The sequence below is a fragment of the Lissotriton vulgaris genome, chromosome 10 (genome assembly GCF_964263255.1).
Source record: "Lissotriton vulgaris chromosome 10, aLisVul1.2, whole genome shotgun sequence".
NCBI lineage: Eukaryota > Metazoa > Chordata > Amphibia > Caudata > Salamandridae > Lissotriton > Lissotriton vulgaris.
In genome coordinates, this window is record NC_141698.1 from 659352953 (window position 1) to 659373280 (window position 20328).

The following is a 20328-nucleotide window of genomic DNA, read 5'->3' on the forward strand; positions in this document are numbered from 1 at the left end:
CTCTCCCGCTCCCGCATTCTGCTGTTTCACAAGGGGCATATTGGCACAGAAGGTAGTTTCACTCCGTGTTAGGAAATACTGTCGCAATGTGTGGTTTATGAGACCAAAAATATTTTTGCTTTTGTCAATGTTTATTATAATGATGATGGCCCGCTGCTCCCACAGCAATAAAGTTGTACAAAAACCATATCAAAACAAGGCACACATTCACAAAACTAAAAGGATTACCATCAACGTCCGACATGTTGGCTTTGCAAATGCTTGTTTATTAAGCTAGTAGAGGGGAGCGCGACGTACGTTCCGCATCCAGTCGCACTGCATAAAAGGATATATAATCCTATTTATAGGTCCACATAACATTTCCGCTAGAAACCATTTTACTTCACGTTGTTTTCCAAAATCTTTATACTTTTTCTTATTGATCCACAAATACGGGGTCTTGCATTTGCAAATACTTCCCATGCCTATCCAGACCTCTTCAAGAACACGATCAAAACGCAAGATTTGTTCAAGGCAGCATTTCTTTATTAGAACCCAATGCATTTCGGGCTTATGTAGGCCCTTCGTCAGGGGTAACTGCAAGTTAACCATTTAGAAAAACACACCGTTACTAAAATTATCTTTTTATGTGAGATTTAAAAATTCTGTAGTAGGGGATCTCTGTGTATAGTCATAATCTAGTGAATAGTCCCGCCCATGTGCGTGGACCCCGGAGCAATCAAAAATAATCTCTTAAGGTGTCGAAAAATGCAGAACTGCACAGACAGAGAATTTAAAGACAGATAATGCAGCCTATATCCACAGGCTACACTGTCCAGTACTTCAACTAGAAATTCCACCAAAAATCCACAAACAGCAAAGCCTGTCCAGATTTCCCTTGCTTTAACAGCAAAACCCCTCTGGAATGATAGAGAGGAAGACATGGACAGACAAGCCCCATAGGCTGCCATTATGTGGCTCAAACATGATACTGTGCCTTAAAGAGAACCATCCAGAACTTCATAGTATCCCAGAATGCACTGCAGGTCCCTTTTACTTTCTGTTCTTTTTTCCGGCTCCTGCTAGCAGGACCCTGGAGCATTGAGCTCTCCCTTTTGGGATTTGTTTTGTTATTTTCTCACTTTTTCAAGTGTTTTTTGGTGCTTCTTTCGAAGTACTTTGGTTGTTTTCTTCTTTGGTGTGCTTTTGGGGCAGTCTTTTTGTCAAATATGCCTTCATTATTTGACAAATGCCCGGAGTGTTCCAGGAAGAAGGCCAAGACTGAACCACACGAAGTGTGTATCCTCTGCCTTCCCTCCTCTCATACCCCAGAGGAGTGTGAGATTTGCCAGGGATTTACCACCAGGACCCTGAGAGACAGAATGAAGATCAGGCTCCAAGGCATGGAGGAGAGAAGACTGCAAGCACGAGGTGGGTCTGGGCAGGCTCCATCTGCCAGTGCTGAGGCCTCTGGGGGGCTCCCTAGTGGCAGGAAGTCCAGCAAGCGTCCCCATTCTCCGTCGATTGCACCAACGACGGCGTCGAGAGGGATGACTACAGTCTGTTCCCCGTCTCCCCAGGGCTCTGGGTCGAAGCGGCGTCGACGTTCGACGTCGAGAGATCTGAACAGACCGCCGTCGAGATCACCGGTGACTATTTCGTCGTCGTCCTCGTCGCCGAGTACTCGACGTCGAGAGGTAGCCCGGCGTTGGCGCTCGCCGTCGAGGCGATACCGTCGTTCGCCGTCGGCGAAGAGGAGAAGGTCGTCGTCGAGGGGATCCTCGCCGTCGAGGCACAAGAGATCACCGTCGAGGCACAAGAGATCGCCGTCGAGGCACAAGAGATCGCCGTTGAGGCACAGGAGGCCGTCGAGGCGACGGAGATCGACATCGAGGCGATGGAGATCAACGTCGAGGCGATGGAGATCAACGTCGAGGCGATGGAGGCCGCCGTCGAGCCGGAAGCGCTCGCCGTCGAGGGACAGGCGTTCGCCGTCGAGGAAGCGCAGCTCGACGTCGAGGGGCCGACGCTCGCCGTCGGGTCGCCGTTCTTTGACGCAGTAACGGTGCAGAAGGAGTTTAGGCGCCAGGAGGCAGTCTGGCAGGCGTCAAGTGCCTAGGAGAGACTCTCCCACATTCCAACCTGATAAGGAGGGCGGGTCACCGGGCTCGGTGTACTCCGTTGTGTATACCCCTCCGAAGCCGGTGACAGTAACGCCTCCTCCTCCTCCTCCTCCTTTACCGAGAGGTCTTCCTCCGCGGGACCCTACCCCGCCTCCTCTTCCACCTCAGCCTCAGCCGCAGCCTCAACCTCAGCTGCCGGTGGACAAGCCTCCCCTGGTTCCTCCGAGGCCGATGTCCCTGCCTAGGTATCCAACTCCTCCGAAGGGGACACCTCGGCCGAGGGCCCCATCCAAGCCAAAGTCTCCCGCCCCGGTGGAACCGGCAGGGCGACCGAAGCCAAGGAAGTCGCGCTCCCGCTCCGGACGGAGAGGGAGGTCGCGCAGTCGTCACAGATCCTCTACGAGGTCGAGACTGCGCCATAGGAGGCGCGGATCACGGTCCCGCACAGACTCTTCCAGAACCAGGTCCTACTCCCCGACCTTGTCAGACTCCCCGGGGACGAGTGTGTCTCCCGTGGATGACATCAGCACGTTCCAGGATGTTCGCTGAGGGGTGCGGCGAAATTGGGAATCACGGTGACGCCTCCGACACCTACCACGTCCGTGATCTTTGAGACATTTCACAAGAAGCATTTGTCTCACCCTCTACTACCGCTCGTGCCAGGCTTGGTAGAGCCAGCGGAGGAACTGTTCCTTACGCCTGCAACGACGAGAGCCGCTCCGTCCCGTCTTCTTAAGAAGTACAGGGCTCTGGATTCCAACCCGGCTTTTCTGAGGATTGACCCTGTTCCGGACTCCGTTATAATGACGGCGGCCAGAAAACAGCACTCTATCTCTCCTTCTTCTACGGTGCCTCCGGATAAGGAGAGCCGATGGATCGACTCGAATGGCAGGAAGGCCTGTGGGACGGCCTCTACGTCCATGAAGGCCGCTAGCGATGTGGCTCTGCTAGGGCGTTATGATCGTGCCCTGTGTGAATCCCTCCAGCAGTTCGCGGAACTACTGCCACGAGATAGGAGGGAGGACTTCCTGGAGATCCAGAAGGAAGGGATGCTTGTCTCAATCCAGGTCATCAGCGGGGCCGCTGATGGTTCTCTTTTGGCGGCCCATTGGTACTGTCATGGGATCAACCAGCGACGCCATGCCTGGCTCAGGCTCACATTGCTCAAGCCGGAGGCCCAGCAGCGAGTGGCTAATCTGCCCTTCTCGGGGAGACCCTGTTCGGGAAACATGCAGATGATGAGATGGCCCGCATGAAGGCGGAGGCCGAGACTCTGACGGCTGTGGGCTTGGAGAAGCCCAAAGAAAAGAAAGCCTACCGCCCGTTCCAGAGACGGTTTGGGGCGCAGGGAGGAGGGCGAGGACAGGCTTCGGGACAGCAGCAGCAACAACAGCAGCAGTTCCGGAGGCTCTTCCAGAAGGGTAGAGGTGGTCAGCAGTCCTCTACAGCGCACAAGGGCGCGGCCGGGTCTCGACCCTGAGCTGTTACTTCCCCTACATCCGTTACCCGCTCCGGTGGGGGGAAGCGTTCAAATTTTTTCTGGCAGAGTGGAGAAAAATTACTCAGGACAAGTGGGTGCTGAATATTGTTTGCAATGGATAAATTCTTCGGTTCACCAGCCTGCCTCCATCAATTTCTACGGTCAGCTCGCAGTTTCAGCTGTGCGAGCTCCAGGCGGAGTCCGATATCCTGTTAAGGAAAAGGGCGATAGAAGACGTACCTCTGTCTCAAAGAGGAAGAGGTCTGTACTCCCGGTTCTTCCTGGTTCGCAAAAAGAACAAGAACGAGTTCAGGCCAATCTGGATTTGCGACAGGCAAACAAGTGGATTCGCAGAGAGAAGTTTCGCATGCTGTCGTTGCATCAGATTTATCCTCAGCTGCAATGGGGAGACTGGCTGTGTGCCATAGACCTACAGGATGCATACTTCCATGTGCCCATTGCACACAAACACAGGAAGTTCCTGCGATTCCAAGTCGGCGCCACTCATTATCAGTACACAGTACTGCCATTCGGACTGAAGTCTGTGCCCAGGACATTCTCGAAGTGCATGGCAGTGGTAGCTGCACACCTAAGGAAGAACAAGGTGTTTGTCTACCTGTACCTGGACGATTGGTTGATCAAGGCTTCCTCCTACTCGGAAGCTCAAGCACACTTCCAGAAGATGTGCGTTCTCTTGAACAAGCTGGGGTTGCACATCAACATGTCCAAGTCTGTCCCGACGCCGGTCCAATGCATCCAGTACTTGGGAACCTCCATCAATACGCTGTCAGCAAGCGTGTCTCCTTCGGAGGAGCGACGATTATCACTCCTTCGGAAGGCTCAGGCTCTTATGACCACTCCATCTACAACAGTGAGGATGGTGTCTTCTCTACTGGGATCGATAGCCTCTTGTATCTTCCTCACGCCACAGGCACGGCTGCACATGAGACCATTGCAGGAGTGCTTGGAGGATCAGTGGGTTCAGAGGAAAGGATCTTGGGACGACAGGATACGACTGTCTCTGCATGCTCTTCAGTCTCTGAAGTGGTGGTGTTCGGCGGAGAATCTCCTGAGAGGGGTTCCCTTCCACAAGGACATTCCCACGCAGACTATCGTGACAAATGCGTCTCTCCACGGCTGGGGGGCGCACTCCGGAGTCTTACAGATTCAAGGGACGTGGTCCCAGACTGAGTCCACGTACCACATCAATTTCCTGGAACTCAGAGCTGTTCACTTGGTACTGAAGGCCTTTCATCCGTCCTTCCGGACCAACTCTTTGCTAGTGCAGACGGACAATACGACCACAATGTATTACCTCAACAAGCAGAGGGGGTCGAGATTACGCACTCTGTCGCAGGAGGCGCAGGCGATCAGGCACTGGCTTCTGGCCAGAGGACTGACGATAACGGCCACCCATCTACCAGGTGTGCAGAATGTTCAGGCAGACGCACTGAGCAGACTGATTCAGGAAAACCACGAATGGGTCATAAACGACGAAGTACTAGGAGAAGTCTTCGCAAGGTGGGGAACTCCAGACGTAGATCTGTTCGCCACCGCCGAAAACAGCAAATGCCGAGACTTCGCCTCCAGGTACTACCAGCCGGGGACGCTGGGGAATGCGTTATGGATCAACTGGTCGAACAGCTTTCTGTACGCTTTTCCACCCATTCCCCCGATTACGGCGGTGCTCATCAAACTTTCCCAATCCAGGGCGCGGATGATCCTGATTGCCCCGGAATGGCCCAGACAGTGGTGGTTCACGGACCTGCTTCACCGGTCTCTCCTTCCTCTCATATGGTTGCCGTGCATGCCGGACCTTCTCACGAAGTTCGGGGGCAGATGTTGCACCTCAACCTCTCGTCTTTGAGTTTGGCGGCATGGCTCCTGAGATAGTGCAATATGGCCATCTGAATCTACCAGAAGATTGCATGGACATACTGAAGGAGGCTAAGCAACCTTCCACTAGGACTTCTTATGCTTTTTTTTTTTTTTTTACTGCATTTTATAAAGCGCGAACAGCTACCTCGCTAGGAGGTGTCCCGGCGCTAGGAGAACACAATTGACCTGGAGGCGAGAAGTAAGAGAGCTAGCGAGGTTGGGTGAAGAGCCACGTTTTCAGCAGCTTCTTAAAGCAAGGTTCAGAAGGGGCCTGCTGGATTTCTTGTGGTAAAGTGTTCCATAGAGAGGTAACATTTGCCGAAAAAGTTCGACCGCCTAGTCGAGCCTTTTTCGTACGAGGGACGGCCAGTTGAACGCGGCAATTGGACCGCAGTGCGCGGGTTTGGGAGTATCTCGGGAGCCGGTTTTTCAAGTACTCTGGGCAGGAGCCATGCAGAGATCTGAAAGCCAGCGTAAGTGCTTTAAATTTTATTCTGCTGGCAACTCGAAGCCAATGCAATGATCGTAGATGCGAAGAGACTGACTGCTTGAGAGGGATTCGCAGCAACAGTCTCGCAGCCGCATTTTGAACTACCTGAAGTTTTTGCGTCGGGTATTTTGGTAGGCCTAGGTAGAGTCCATTGGCGTAATCCTGCCTTGATGTAACAGTGGCATGGATTACCGTTTTCCGGCAGCTCTCCGGGAGGATTCTCAGGATCTTACGGAGATTTCTCAGTTTGCTCAAGCAGCAGCCGGCGACTTGTTGGATGTGCGAGGTGAAGGACATGCTATCGTTCCACCTCACTCCAAGATTTTTTGCCGTGCGGCTGGGTGAGGGGGCTAGGCCCATCTCCGTAGGCCACCAAAGTTCTGAGGCGGGGGTAGGGCCTCTGCCAAAGATTGCTTCGGTCTTATTGGCATTTAATTTTAATTTGTTCGTGTTCATCCAATAGGCTATATCTTGGAGACAGCCTTTGAAGTTCGAGAAGGACTCCTGCGACACCTCTGAGTACGGAAATACCAACTGGGTGTCGTCGGCATAGGAAGTGGAAGAGGTTTTGCATCTGTGCAAGTCCAAGAACTATGACCCGACGACATGTAAGGAAGATGTCATCCTTCCATATCTTCTACATCTGGCGCAGTCTGGCCTTAATGTCCATTCCATTAAGGTTCATCTGGCTGCATTGACTGCCTACAGGAAATGCCCTTCACAGACTTCCTTCTTTCAGATCCCTGTGATCAAATATTTTTTGGAAGGCTTGAAGAAAGTGTTCCCTCCTGTCCGGCTTCCTTCGCCTTCATGGTATTTGAATGTGGTGCTGTCCAGATTGATGAAGGAGCCTTTTGAACCTATTCATAAGGCTATGTTGCAGCACCTGTCCTGGAAGGCCACGTTCCTCCTGGCCATTACATCGGCCCGCGGGGTGAGTGAAATTCAGGCGTTGTCTTGCCAAGAACCTTATACTGTATTTCATGCTGCTAAGGTTGTTATGCGTACTCACCCTAAATTTCTTCCTAAAGTTATATCTGACTTTCATGTTAACCAGACAATAACTTTACCTACGTTTTTTCAGAATCCTTCCTCTCCAGCGGAAAGGTCCCTGCATTCTCTGGATGTCAGGAGGGTGTTGAAATTTTATCTGGATAAAACCAAGGATATTCGTAGGTCAGACCAATTGTTCATCAATTATGGATCAGTCAGGACGGGTCATGCTACCTCTAAACAGTCCATATCTAGGTGGATTGTGTCCTGTATGCAATTGTGTTACCAAAAAGCTGGTAAGACCTTAGGGGGTAAACCTAAGGCTCATTCCACCAGGGGCAAAGCTGCCACGACTGCTTTGTTCCGTGATGTTCCAATTGCAGAGATCTGCAAGGCGGCCACTTGGAAGTCGGTCCATACCTTTGCTAAGCATCACTGCCTGGACACTGATGCCAGGGCAGACGCTCAGGTTGGGCAGGCTTTGCTGCGAAATCTGTTCGCACAATAGTGGTGTTATTTCTCTTTTTCTCCACCGCCGCTTTGGTGTGGGGATGGGCTTGCCATTCTATTCACTAGATTATGCCTATACACAGAGATCCCCTACTACAGAAGGAGTAGTTTCTGTCTTGTAACTCCAGTTCTGTAGTATTGGTATCTCTGTTATAGTCATAAGCGCCCGCCCTTCTCCCCGGTGGAGAGAGATATTCATGTAAGGAATGTTTCAGGTCTGGCGTATTACGCCTTCAAAAAGAACTGAAAGTAAAAGGGACCTGCAGTGCATTCTGGGATACTGTGAAGTTCTGGAAGGTTCTCTTTAAGGCACAGTATACTGTTTGAGCCACATAATGGCAGCCTATCGGTCTTGTCTGTCCATGTCTTCCTCTCTATCATTCCAGAGGGGTTTTGCTGTTAAAGCAAGGGAAATCTGGACAGGCTTTGCTGTTTGTGGATTTTTGGTGGAATTTCTAGTTGAAGTACTGGACAGTGTAGCCTGTGGATATAGGCTGCATTATCTGTCTTTAAATTCTCTCTTAAGTGTCTGTGCATTTCTGCATTTTTCGACACCATAAGAGATTATTTTTGATTGCTCCGGGGTCCACGCACTGGGTGGGACTATTCACTAGATTATGACTATAACAGAGATACCCCTACTACAGAACTGGAGTTACAGGACAGAAACTACTCCATCGTGTTTTCATTGTTGTATATATGTTTAACATACTGTATGTCAAAAACTTTCAGCCCTTCGTGTGAAACTTCAAAACAAATCAACAACGAAATAGCTTCATCCCCTTAGTGACAAACCATTTGCCTTACATCCCTAAACTGTGCTTAAAAAATGTGCCATCACACATATGTCCCCCACTCTACCCGCTTTTAAGCCTCAATCACCTCTAATCCATTGTACAACCCATATTTACCCCACTCACTCACCCATCCACATATCTTGAACCTCTCTCCCTTTCACTCTCATATTTCCCTTTTGTGTCCATGTCATCAGCCATACTCACCCTAATCAATCATTCTCAGCCACACTCATCACTCAACCTCCCACTGCACAAACCTCTCCCTCATTCACACATACTTATTTCTCCCTGCCTCCACACTAACATCCTCGATATTCATGCTCACGTAACATTCACCATCCGCCACAGCCACCATAAACACATACCTGCCAAAACCGCATCTCTCTCGTCACTCGACATCCGCCTTCATTAAAGTGTTACCTCCTCCACGTGAAACCATCTATATAAGCCCCGTGCTGGAACCAAAACTCCACCCATCTACGCGCAAAGTAATTAAACACGTAACACAAACCACTCTCCAAACCAACCTCCACTTCATATACTACAACTCCCATAACCCACTTAGTCTCTACACCAAAATAGCAGTCCTAAAGTATTGATTAAACAACTGAAAATAACCCCAATTTATCATATGCTTCACTGTTACAACAATACCCAATATTTCACAAGAATAAACAATTTGTGTGTTCACTACTAAACCGTAACCGCCTTCAAGATATTTAACCATTGTTCTTAGGAATATGCTGCATCATCGTACATGTGGGTTTTTAGAGAAAGTTTCTTCACCAAATTGTTCTGTTCATCGGGTGCAAAACCAACATTGGGGCAATTATTTATAAGACAATCTCAAGGGGGGGTGGTATGCACACCATTGCTTTACAATTTACTTCCATGTTTAAATGATCATCACAAGATTGCGTGCACCCTGGACATGCGCCTCGCCCTGGCACACTCGTAATTAAACAAGTAGAGGGGAGCGTGACGTACGTTCCGCATCCAGTCGCACTGCATAAAAGGATATATAATCCTCTTTATAGGTCCACATAACATTTTCTTCGCTAGAAACCATTTTACTTCACATTGTTTTCCAAAATCTTTATACTTTTTCTTATTGAGCCACAAATACGGTATCTTGCAATTCAAATACTTCCCATTTTCGAGATGTGCCCATCCAGACCTCTTCAAGAACACGATCAAAACGCAAGATCTGTTCAAGGCAGCATTTCTTTATTAGAACCCAATGCATGTCGGGCTTATGTAAGCCCTTCGTCAGGGGTAACTGCAAGTTAACAATTTAGAAAAACACACTGTTACTAAAATTATCTTTTTATGTGAGATTTAAAAATTCATCATGTTTCCATTGTTGTATTTATATTTAACATACTGTGTGAAACTTCGTGTGAAACTTCAAAACAAATCAACAACGAAATAGCTTCATCCCCTTAGTGACAAACCCTTTGCCTTACAACCCTAATCAATCATGAATGATTGATTAGGGTGAGTATGGCTGATTACGTGGACACAAAAGGGAAATATGAGAGAGTGAAAGGGAGAGAGGTTCAAGTTATGTGGATGGGTGAGTGGGGTGAATATGGTTTGTACAATGGATTAGAAGTGATTGAGGCTTAAAAACGGGGAGAGTGGGGGACATATGTGTGATGGCACATTTTTTAAGCACAGTTTAGGGATGTAAGGCAAAGGGTTTGTCACTAAGGGGATGAAGCTATTTCGTTGTTGATTTGTTTTGAAGTTTCAAACGAAGGGCTGAAAGTTTTTGACCCACAGTATGTTAAATATATATACAACAATGGAAACATGATGAATTTTTAAATCTCACATAAAAAAGATAATTTTAGTAACTGTTTGTTTTTCTAAATTGTTAACTTGCAGTTACCCCTGACGAAGGGCTTACGTAAGCCCGAAATGCATTGGGTTCTAATAAAGAAATGCTGCCTTAAACAAATCTTGCGTTTTGATCGTGTTCTTGAAGAGGCTTGGATGGGCACATCTCGAAAATGGGAAGTATTTGAAATGCAAGACACCGTATTTGTGGATCAATAAGAAAAAGTATAAAGATTTTGGAAAACAACGTGAAGTAAAAGGGTTTCTAGCGAAGAAAATGTTACGTGGACCTATAAAGAGGATTATTTATCCAATTATGCAGTGCGACTGGATGCGGAACGTACGTCACGCGCCTCTCTACTAGTTTAATTACGAGTGTACCAGGGCGAGGCACATGTCCAGGGCGCACGCAATCTTGTGATGATCATTGAAACATGGAAGTAAATTGTAAAGCAATGGTGTGCATACCACCCCCCCTTGAGAATGCTTGTTTATTGCCATGTTTCCTATACTTTTGTTGGTTACACTGATTTCTCATTATAAATATTTTTGGGAAGTACTAGCATGCATCAACACATTTTCTTAAATGATTTTCCATTGTAAATATGTTTTGGGAAATACTAACATGCATCAACTTATTTTACTAAATGATGCTTCAAAGAAATGGTGCCTAAAATTTCACAGTAGTTCAGCAAAACGTTTAGTTTCTAGGTGCATTTTTTTAATAAACATTTTATTTTGAAAGCAAAAAATCATCGATCTTGCTTTCAAGCTTTTGCATATATTTGCATCTAATCACAGAGCATCCTGGAAGCATTATTCGTAGCCTCATTTTGTTAAACTTTGCAAATGTGTGTACACATTTTTAGACTGGAACCACTGTCAGTACTGCGGTCTGAACTTACAGCATAGCCTTAGAGCGCTCACACGAATAATAAAGGCTTTCTTTTAATGAACCATTAACACAAGCTTGTACTGCATTAACACATGGACACAAGTATTACCTTACCTCCAGACAATGCCCATCTCTGATCTATATTGTGGTACTGTAATTTGGCAGTCATAGGGTTTGTGCTGCAGGAGTTGGGCTTACTTGTCCCAGTGACAGAATAAACATGAAAACTTGTTGTCCTTGGCCTCAAACAATATGTCCTGGGCGTCGGGCTATAGAAATTCCACACACCTGAGTATTGCATGTAGCATCTGTAAGTGGGTCATGTGGCTTGATAGTTATTTTAGATCTTGTCCCCTAAAGAGGATGTTAAAAAAATATAATATGTAACTCAATGCAGAATTTCTATTCAAAGTACTCTCTTTGAAGACAAGTGGATCTGTAATTGGAAACACCAGATCTAGCATGATGAACTGTAAAAAGTTGCTTACTCACACTTACTGCACAGGAAGGCACAGTAGACCATCTTTCGATAAAAGATATGTTGTGTATGTGCTTAGCTTGTTCTCACTCTGTTAATCTCTACTTGTACCACATCGACAATAACAAAATAAATGTGCGTTGCAAGAAGGGAAAACATTTTGTTAGCAGGGAGGCAGGACGGGGTATAGAATTGCACAATCTAAATTTCTTGTGCTCCACTATTTCTATACCAATGCTTTGGATCCTCCACCTCTGTGTTAAACCATAAGCAGGGCCTTGGTGGATGAAAAATTTAAATGCAGGGTATGTACAACTCTCCCACTTTTTTCAACTTGTATACTAGATGAACGTCCGTTGTAAAGTATGTGAAGTATAATCTCAAGAGGATGTGCTCTTATTCACATCTCTGAATCTTCTTTTTACAGCCTGGACTGGCACTTTTGCAACCATAACTGGCCACACAGCTTCTGTTCCATCTCAGCCTTCCTTTATATGAAGGGAAGTGGTCTATCACCCAATCACAGATGCTTTCATTCCTTTGAGCAGTGCTAGGTACCTATTTAGAGAGGACCTTCCCCCATCCAAATGATTTTTCTTCCCTTATCAAACCTTGTCCCACCTTCACACCAAATCAAGTATGGTTTCAGTGTGCCCTTGGCCTAAAGGCCTCTTGTGAACTCTTGGTCACATCTAGCCCTCTTAATTTTCCAAAGGATTTGCAACCCTCTCACTTCCTCCTGGGATCAGTAGCTGCACCCACAGTACTCTTTAGTTAGACCATTTTTATCTTCTTGGTGGATCTCCTGTTCACACTCAGATGCTGTAATTCTGGGCGACCTCAACCTTCCCTGGAATGAAGAAAACAACCCGCTATTCAGAACCTGAATGAGCTGCTACACAGCGACAACCTTACCCAACACTGCTCGGAGGAAACTCACAACAAAGGAGCAATCCTAGATGCCATTATCGCCAAACGCGACACAGTCACAATAGACCACACCCTGCCCGTGGATTGGTCCGACCACCATTTAATCCTATTCCACCTCACTCATCCGATCACACTCCAACCCCCCACCCAAGACCCCCGCCCCCAAATGGACGAGAAACCTTACCCAGATCAACATGATACTAGAGGAAAGTGTTAACACACTCCTCACTGCCTCCACAGATGATCTATCCATGACAGAACTCACCTTCCACTACAACACAACCATGACATTCATTCTAGACCAAGTAGCCCCCATGAAAGTAAAAAAAACACAGGTAAATCCCATCCAGATCCTGATTCAACACGGACATTAACAACGAAAGGAGACAACTAAGAGCTACAGAAAGACTATGGAGGAGCAACCCCTCCACAAGCCTACGCGAACAACTCAAAGTAGCCTGAAAGAAATACAAAAAACACATTAGCAGAGAATAATCCACTTTCTTCTGCACCGCCCTGGACAATGCAAAAAGCAGGCCCAAAGAACTGTTCAAAATCATCAGGCAACAAACCTCCAAGCCCCCTGAAACCACAATGCCGGCCTCCAAGGACCTGTGCGAAAACTTCACCAACTTCTTCAAAGGCAAAATCACCAAGATTGAGCTCTCCCTCGACGTCAACGTCAACCATGCCTGCAAAAGCTTGCCCCCAGTGACAGAAGATAACACTCGCAAGCACCCCACGAAAACATGGAAATCCTTCAACCCCATCCCGGAAGCCGAGATCCTCAAACTGATCTCCACCTCCAAACCCGCTTCTCACGTCCTTGATCTTATACCCACCCAATTGACCAAAAAACAGAACTCTCCATAGCTCTGTTCTGGAGCAAGGTCATAAACAGCTCCCTGAGAACCGGCGTCATACCTGAATGCCTCAAAGTTGGCCAAGTCACGCCACTGCAAAAAAAAAAAAAAAACATGCCTCGACTCCAAGGACCTGAATAACTTCAGACCTGTCTCCAGTCTCCCCCTCCTATCCAAAATCCTCAAAAAATGCGTCCTCCTACAACTGCCTCAGCACATGGACAGCATCAACCTTCTTGATCCCCACCAATCGGGTTTCAGTAAAGGCTATAGCACCGAGACCGCGATCCTTAACATCATAGACGATATCCGACCAATGTTACCTCCTCCTTCTCCTGGACCTATCGGCAGCTTTTGACATGGTTGACCACCAACTACTCATCACAGCTTTACAAGAAAGGGTAGGTGCTGATGAGGTGGTCCTACACTGGTTCTCCTCCTTCTTGCACAGCCTCTCACAAAAGATAGAAATCAAAAACGTTACTTCCGACTTACGTAAGCAGGGGCGTCCTCCAAGGTTCAGTGCTCTCACCACAACTGTTCAACATATACATGGAACCCCTCACCACCATACTTAAAAATGCCAACATCCCTTTGCAGCTATATCCAGATGACACTCAGATCTATCTAGAAACCTCTTCCATAGATGACATTCACAGACTAAATTATACTCTAAAAGAAATGCAACACTGGCTGTCTTAAAACTCAACCAAGACAAAACAGAGATCCTTCTCATCTCCAACAAAGAAGAGAACCCTCAAATGTCAGAATGGCTAAAAGCAATGGATGCTCTCAATGGCAATCTCACTCTGGCCAACTCCATAAAATCATTAGGAATCACCCTAGACACAAAACTTGACATGGCCAAACATATCAAGAACTCTACAAAGAGTGCCTTCCTCAATCTGAAGCTACTTAAGAAAATAAAACCCTTCATCCCAACCAAAGATCTCAAACAAGCCACCAAATCACTGATGCTATCCAAACTCGACTATGGGTGTGCAACCTTCACTGGTACAACAAAATCTCACCTAGCCCCCCTCAAAACAACTCTCAACGCATCAGCCAGAATAGTCACTGGAGTTAGGAAATATGACCACATCTCACCAGCACTCAGAGAACTAAAATGGCTCCCAGTCTAATTGAGTGCCAGCTTCAGAACTGCCTGCCTCGCGCACAAAGCCCTGCACACAAGAAAACCTGAATACCTGGCCGCAAATTCAAGAGGGCCGGTCAGACAAGGAACCTCAGGAGCTCCAATACCCAACTACTCATCCCTATGAAAACACGCAAACAAAAAAAGCTGCACGGTCCTTAGCTGGAAACATGCCCAAAATCTGGAACTCCATCCCAGCAGATATCAGGACGATCCTGTCCTTCACAAAATTAAAAAAACACCTAAAAGACCTCTTCCTCAACCGCTTCCTCCCGAACAGATAGCCGCCACCGAAACGCAAATCCCAGCTCGCCGTAGCTCCACGACGCTGTACCACTAAGACCTACCTCCTCCTTGCTCCTTGACCCCTACCTGTTCCCTCCTACCTCAAAGAGGTTCAACCCCAGACAATATGCACTCAACAAGATTCTCTCAGGACTCACGTACTACCTCAATGCTGCACAGCACACTTGGACTGCTGAACCAATATGTATACTACTGCTCTATTGTGTGACTATTGCACTAAAACTGTTGTAAAGGGCTCCGATACCCCGGGCCGGCCAACGCTATATAAAACTCCTTAATAAATAAATAAATGCTCAGATATGTAGTGTTACCAGTCTATTGTGATACAATATTGATGCCGCCATCGCCAAGGTCCATCTTCAGTGTATTTCCTTTGGTGTTTTAAGTTGTTCCACCGTGCTTCCTGTCAGCCATTTAGGAGCCTGTGATTTTAAATAAAAACTTTGTGGGTGTAGTTGAATTTCTTGTGAAGCCAATACACCACAGAAATCGATAAGTTGCACAAGTGTTCAGGATAATCGTTTGCTATTTGTGGGTGGTACTTAAAATAGTGGGTGTATATAGTACACTATGAAATATGGCAATCTGCCAATATTTGCATTTGTGTCAAGAGGTATGTCCTATAATTAACTCCAGTATTGGAACTTTCATAGATTCACATGCTTGAATCCTTCCCCGTCGTCGGGATGGGAGTTCCCCGGTACCTTAATAAAGCAATATTATGACAGAAATAGACTAGAAAAGGCCTAGTCCTCTTAGTTTAGTAACCTATCCTAGTCATTTAAAAAACAAAAAACAAATTTAGGTGTTAGCCAATCAGGATGAATACCCCTCTAGAACACTCATATGAGAAGCTCTATTACCTCAGATTTTCTACCGCATGTCGTGCTAGGGAGTCTCCACTGATCTCTGCTCAGCTTTATGCACTTTTACTTCTGACAGAAGATTTTTTTTTTTTTTTTGTATGTTCTTATATAGCGCTCGATCACCTGGGGAGGTATCTCGGCGCTTGCCTTGGGAACCCATCCTGGCTTTTCCCTGTGAGATAGCCCCTACAGGTCATCCCCAAGGTGAAAGCCAGGCATCCCGCCGCGGGGGGGGGCCGTTGTGGAGATTAAGCAAGCTTAATGCCCAGAGTTGCAGAGTGTGAACCCATGATTAGGTCAGGCACCGAAGCGAGAATTATCGAGTCCGTGGACATTTGAGCTCAAGACCCTGCCCCGTCGGGAATTTAACCCTGGTCCCGGGTCTGACCTCTGTTTCAGGGTCTGCCTGCTCTAACCAGTGAGCCACACTTCTCCACCAGCCATTTGAGGACAATTTTCTTAAGGAAACTTCTAGGAAAGTATATATATATATATATATATATATATATATATATATATATATATATATATATATATATATATATATATATATATATATTTTCACTTCGCCTCCTCCACAAAAAAGAGTAGTGGCCCAGGGGAGATTTAGAAAGAGCACTTTAATAAGGCAAAGTCTCGGGCGGATGCTTTTCGGCGTTGGCCTTCTTCAGCGCCCCTCTTCAGTCATGAGTGCTAAGATGTGAATAGTCCCGCTTCCATGTTGTTGTAGGTGCCTAACTCCGCCCCCTGGTGGACTTGGCCATTCACATGCCGTCCTGTGTCGTAGGACTGCAAGGCCCACAATGCTGCAATGTGGTGCATCGCGGGAACAGGGATGCTCGCTGTGTGTGACAGCGCTGGAGTGGCCGGTGGTGGCAGGCAACGATCACGCATTTGCTGAGAGGTGAGGCAATACCACAGTTCAATGCCCCCTCGGGTCTCCCCTATGACCGCCATACCCCGAAATCCTTAGCGGGGCAGGCACAGGAATCCCGGTTGCCCAAAAGGAGATATGTGTATCTCCAAACCTCTGTCGCTTTCACGCGTCGAGGTGGGTCCAAATGTTATTGTTAACACAATCCACAGGAATATATATATATAAATATTAGATATAGATATATTTCTCCATTCCTTATATCTGTATTTCTGCCACTACGTTTGGCAAAATCATGTCAGACAAGGCAAAAAAGGCTCTGTTTAAAGAATGTGCAATTTCAATGAAAGAGTAGCTCTCTTCAGATTGTCATGTAGTTCCTACTAATCCATAGGACTTGCACGTTTGTTGGACAACACACTTTGAGTGGGTGCCAAGACTGATTCAGAACCCCCAGTTCAATATGTTGGCCTAGAGACCATCTAGCTCACAGTGCAACCATAAGCTCCCCTAACCCAACCAGGGAGCGAATGGTAACCACTGAACATAACATCCCTGACCCCACAGGGATCGTAGTAACAGATCAGAACCTTTCCGCTCAGACACTTGTGCTCTTTTATTCTCAGAGGAATATACAGAGAATACACAGTGCGATATTTTAAATATATTTATTGACCCAACGTTCTTCTTGTATAGAATACATGTGCTCCGAGAATCAGTAGACCACCATGGTGCTAAGACAGTGTACATATGCAAAGCAAACACATGTATATGATGGACGGAGTGCTGAAACTTTTCAGACACTCACCCCCAGTCAGAGATCTGGGTTGAATCCATCATCATTCTTTAGTTCACTACGCCACCCCAGACCCCGCTATATGCAAATCAGTCTTGACCCTGTGCCTCATGGTAACAGTCCAGCACAAACTGCCAAGCCAGGTCTTCCCTGAACCAGATACAAGCATCCTGGGACTGGTTTCTGGGTAACACCCTTCATCAGCCAGGCTAGCTTGAATCCAGTGGCAAAGACACCAAGGGACCCACGTCTGGACATACCCTGCCAACTTAGGGCGAACAAAGCAAACACAAGGAGATGATGGACGGAGCGCTGAAACTTTTCAGACACTCACCCCCAGTCACAGGGTTGAATCCATCATCATTCTTTAGCTCACTTTGCCACGTCAGTTCATACCCAGGTATATGCACATTAGTCTTGACCCTGTGTCTCATGGGAACAGTCGAGGCCGAACTGCCAAGCCAGGTCTTCCCTGAACCGGAAACTAGCATCCGGAACTGGTTTCTGGGTAACACCCTTCTCAGCCAGGCTAGCTTGAATCCAGTGGCAAAGTGAGCTTGTTTCCGGTTCAGCGAAGACCTAGATTGGCAGTTCGGGCAGGACTCCTTCTATGCAATCCCTACGCTATGTAGGTCTAGAGTGTGTAATTCCCCACGGAGTGATCCAAACCCATTACCTGGCAGAAGAGAATGTAGGACCCCGTCCCGGTCACGAACTAGACACCCTTTACAGAGATGTCATACCGCTGCGTGGTGAAGTGTCAGCATGCAGGGACCCTCGGTGTCAGCTGAAGTGCCTTCTGTGCTAACCCTCTGAGATGCTTATTTATAATAAAAAACATCCTCGCAATGTACGTATAGATTAGCAATGTTATGAATATGTACATAGCCCTGTCGCCCCTTGGATGAAGATAGAACAACATTTGTACATTGTGCATAAAAGCCTTATACTTGGTGCTCGAGGCATCATGATAATGTTATGCGAAGCCAGAAGTGTAAACAGAAGTAGTTTCAGAGAAACTAATCCAACATTGTCATGCACGCGAATATGTGCAAACGGTCACAGCAGTCATGTTATTGTGCAAAAAAAGACAATGTAAGAAAATGTAAGGCCTAACTCTGGCACACATCAAGATGACTCGCCTATTGAGAGCATTTACTGCCTTTATCTGTCTTATAAGGCTACAGACTGTAAGGTATGTTGCACTTTCTTTACTAAAACGCTAAGATACCGTGATGTGTGACTACTTATATGGCTCCAGAAGCTCAAATCTAGAACTGAACCTGTCTCCGACACAGAGAGGAAGCAGTCTACTTCGTCTAAAACAGCCCTGAATAGCCAAAGGGATTCCTCATATTACTCTCAGGAGCCACACAGTGAATGCACTAAAAACCCTCTCAGGGCTCTCTTTCTGAGATTAAACATTGACAAAAAGGGTCTTCTCATGCTGCGCACGCTTAACAGCCTTCAAAGGCTATATTCAAGCCTCCTACACAATTAAAAATTACCTTCAAAAAACCATTTTCAAAATCGTCGACGAGTTCACTAATGGTAAAAAAGGGTCTTCCGCCCCATCGATGACGAAGACCTCTACTGCCGGTATGTCAACTACATATCTTTAACTATTGACATCTACATCGTCATCAAACCACACTCAAATATCAGCCACCATTCCTCTATCATAGTCGTCCGCATCAGCGGAACCTTTACTGGCAACTAAGCACTCATCGTCGACAAAGAATCGTTGGCCCACAAAGCCTTGATCGAAGGACGAAACACTGTCTACGAAGACGCAATCCCTGGGTAAGACACCGCCATAAACAAGCGCACCGCCGTTGACGAGATCATTGCCATTGACGAACTCCCTCCTGTCAGCTGAATGAATTAATTCATTAATGTAATTTTTTAAAGCATGTGAATACCTGCAGGTGTCTTGGCTCTAAGAATTTCAGACACTGAAACATACTGACTTAAAGGCACAAGAAGTTAATATAGCCAAGATTTCAATTGTTTACGAAAAGTAAAACGATTTCTGTGACTTTTAAGATATAATGGCAATTTGTTCCAAAGCTGGCAGGTGGTTTGAGCAAAACTACGGCCACCCCAGGAGGTTTTGCTGATCCTGTTGACTGAAACTGAGAATGGGGCAGCAGATCTCAGACTTTTTTGATTGAATACCACCTGGTTTTACTTGCAAATCAGTTAGGTCCTGCACCATGTAGGGCTTTGTGGGCCAGGCAGAGTGCTTTAAAAGCCACGCTTTTTTTTTTTACAGGGGGTCAGTGAAGGACGAACAGTGCTTTTGACACCAACTCTGAAGACTTTTAAGTGCAAATTGTCTAATGTCCGTATAAAGGGCATTGTAATGGTCAATCCTATACAGGATATGGACAGTAAAAGCAGGTTTTTGGAATGAATGGCAACAACCTGAGCATTAGGAAATAGGAGGATGTCCGTTGATTAATTTTCTCCTTCAAAGATAGACCAGCATCAAAAACTATCCCCAGATTTCTTTCCTTGGAGACTGGCTCGGGGGAGAGCCAATACCTCGAGGCCACTATGGGTAGACCCAGAAGGATAAATTCTTTCCAAAGATAAGAAATTCTGTTTTGTCTGAATTTAATTTCAGACAATAGACAGTCATCCAGTTAGCAATGGCAGTCATGCATTGATTAAGTTTGTCCTCAACCTCCTCCACATTGCTTGGGACTGATGCCATAATCTGCGTATCATCTGCGTATGCTACTGTGGCCAAACCATAAAAGTGGATCATCTTAGTCTACGGCACTGCATACATGTTAAAAAGTGTGGGGCTAAGCATTGACCCCCTGAGAAACCCTGCAGGGCAAAGAGTATAGTTTAGAGTTAAACTTGCAAAGTGCAACCTTCTCTTTATTGTCAAGAAAGATTAAATAGGTTCATATGCTCACCCAGAAGTTTTTAATTCAGTCAGACATTCTAACTGTATGGTGCGGCTGACTGTGCCAAAAGCAGCAGAGAGACCCAAAAGCCAACTGCTGCTCTCTCACTGTTGTCTTTGATGTCGCTAATCTCTTCTTGGACTCAGCTGAT

The 20328-nt window shown here is 46.5% G+C and overlaps 1 protein-coding gene across 4 annotated transcripts in view; it reads left to right on the top strand.

Moving 5' to 3' along the window:
• The window catches only part of UBE3C (ubiquitin protein ligase E3C), a 1218167-nt gene that overhangs the window by 553840 nt on the left and 643999 nt on the right, over positions 1–20328 (top strand). The gene's annotated exons all lie outside the window — the stretch shown is intronic.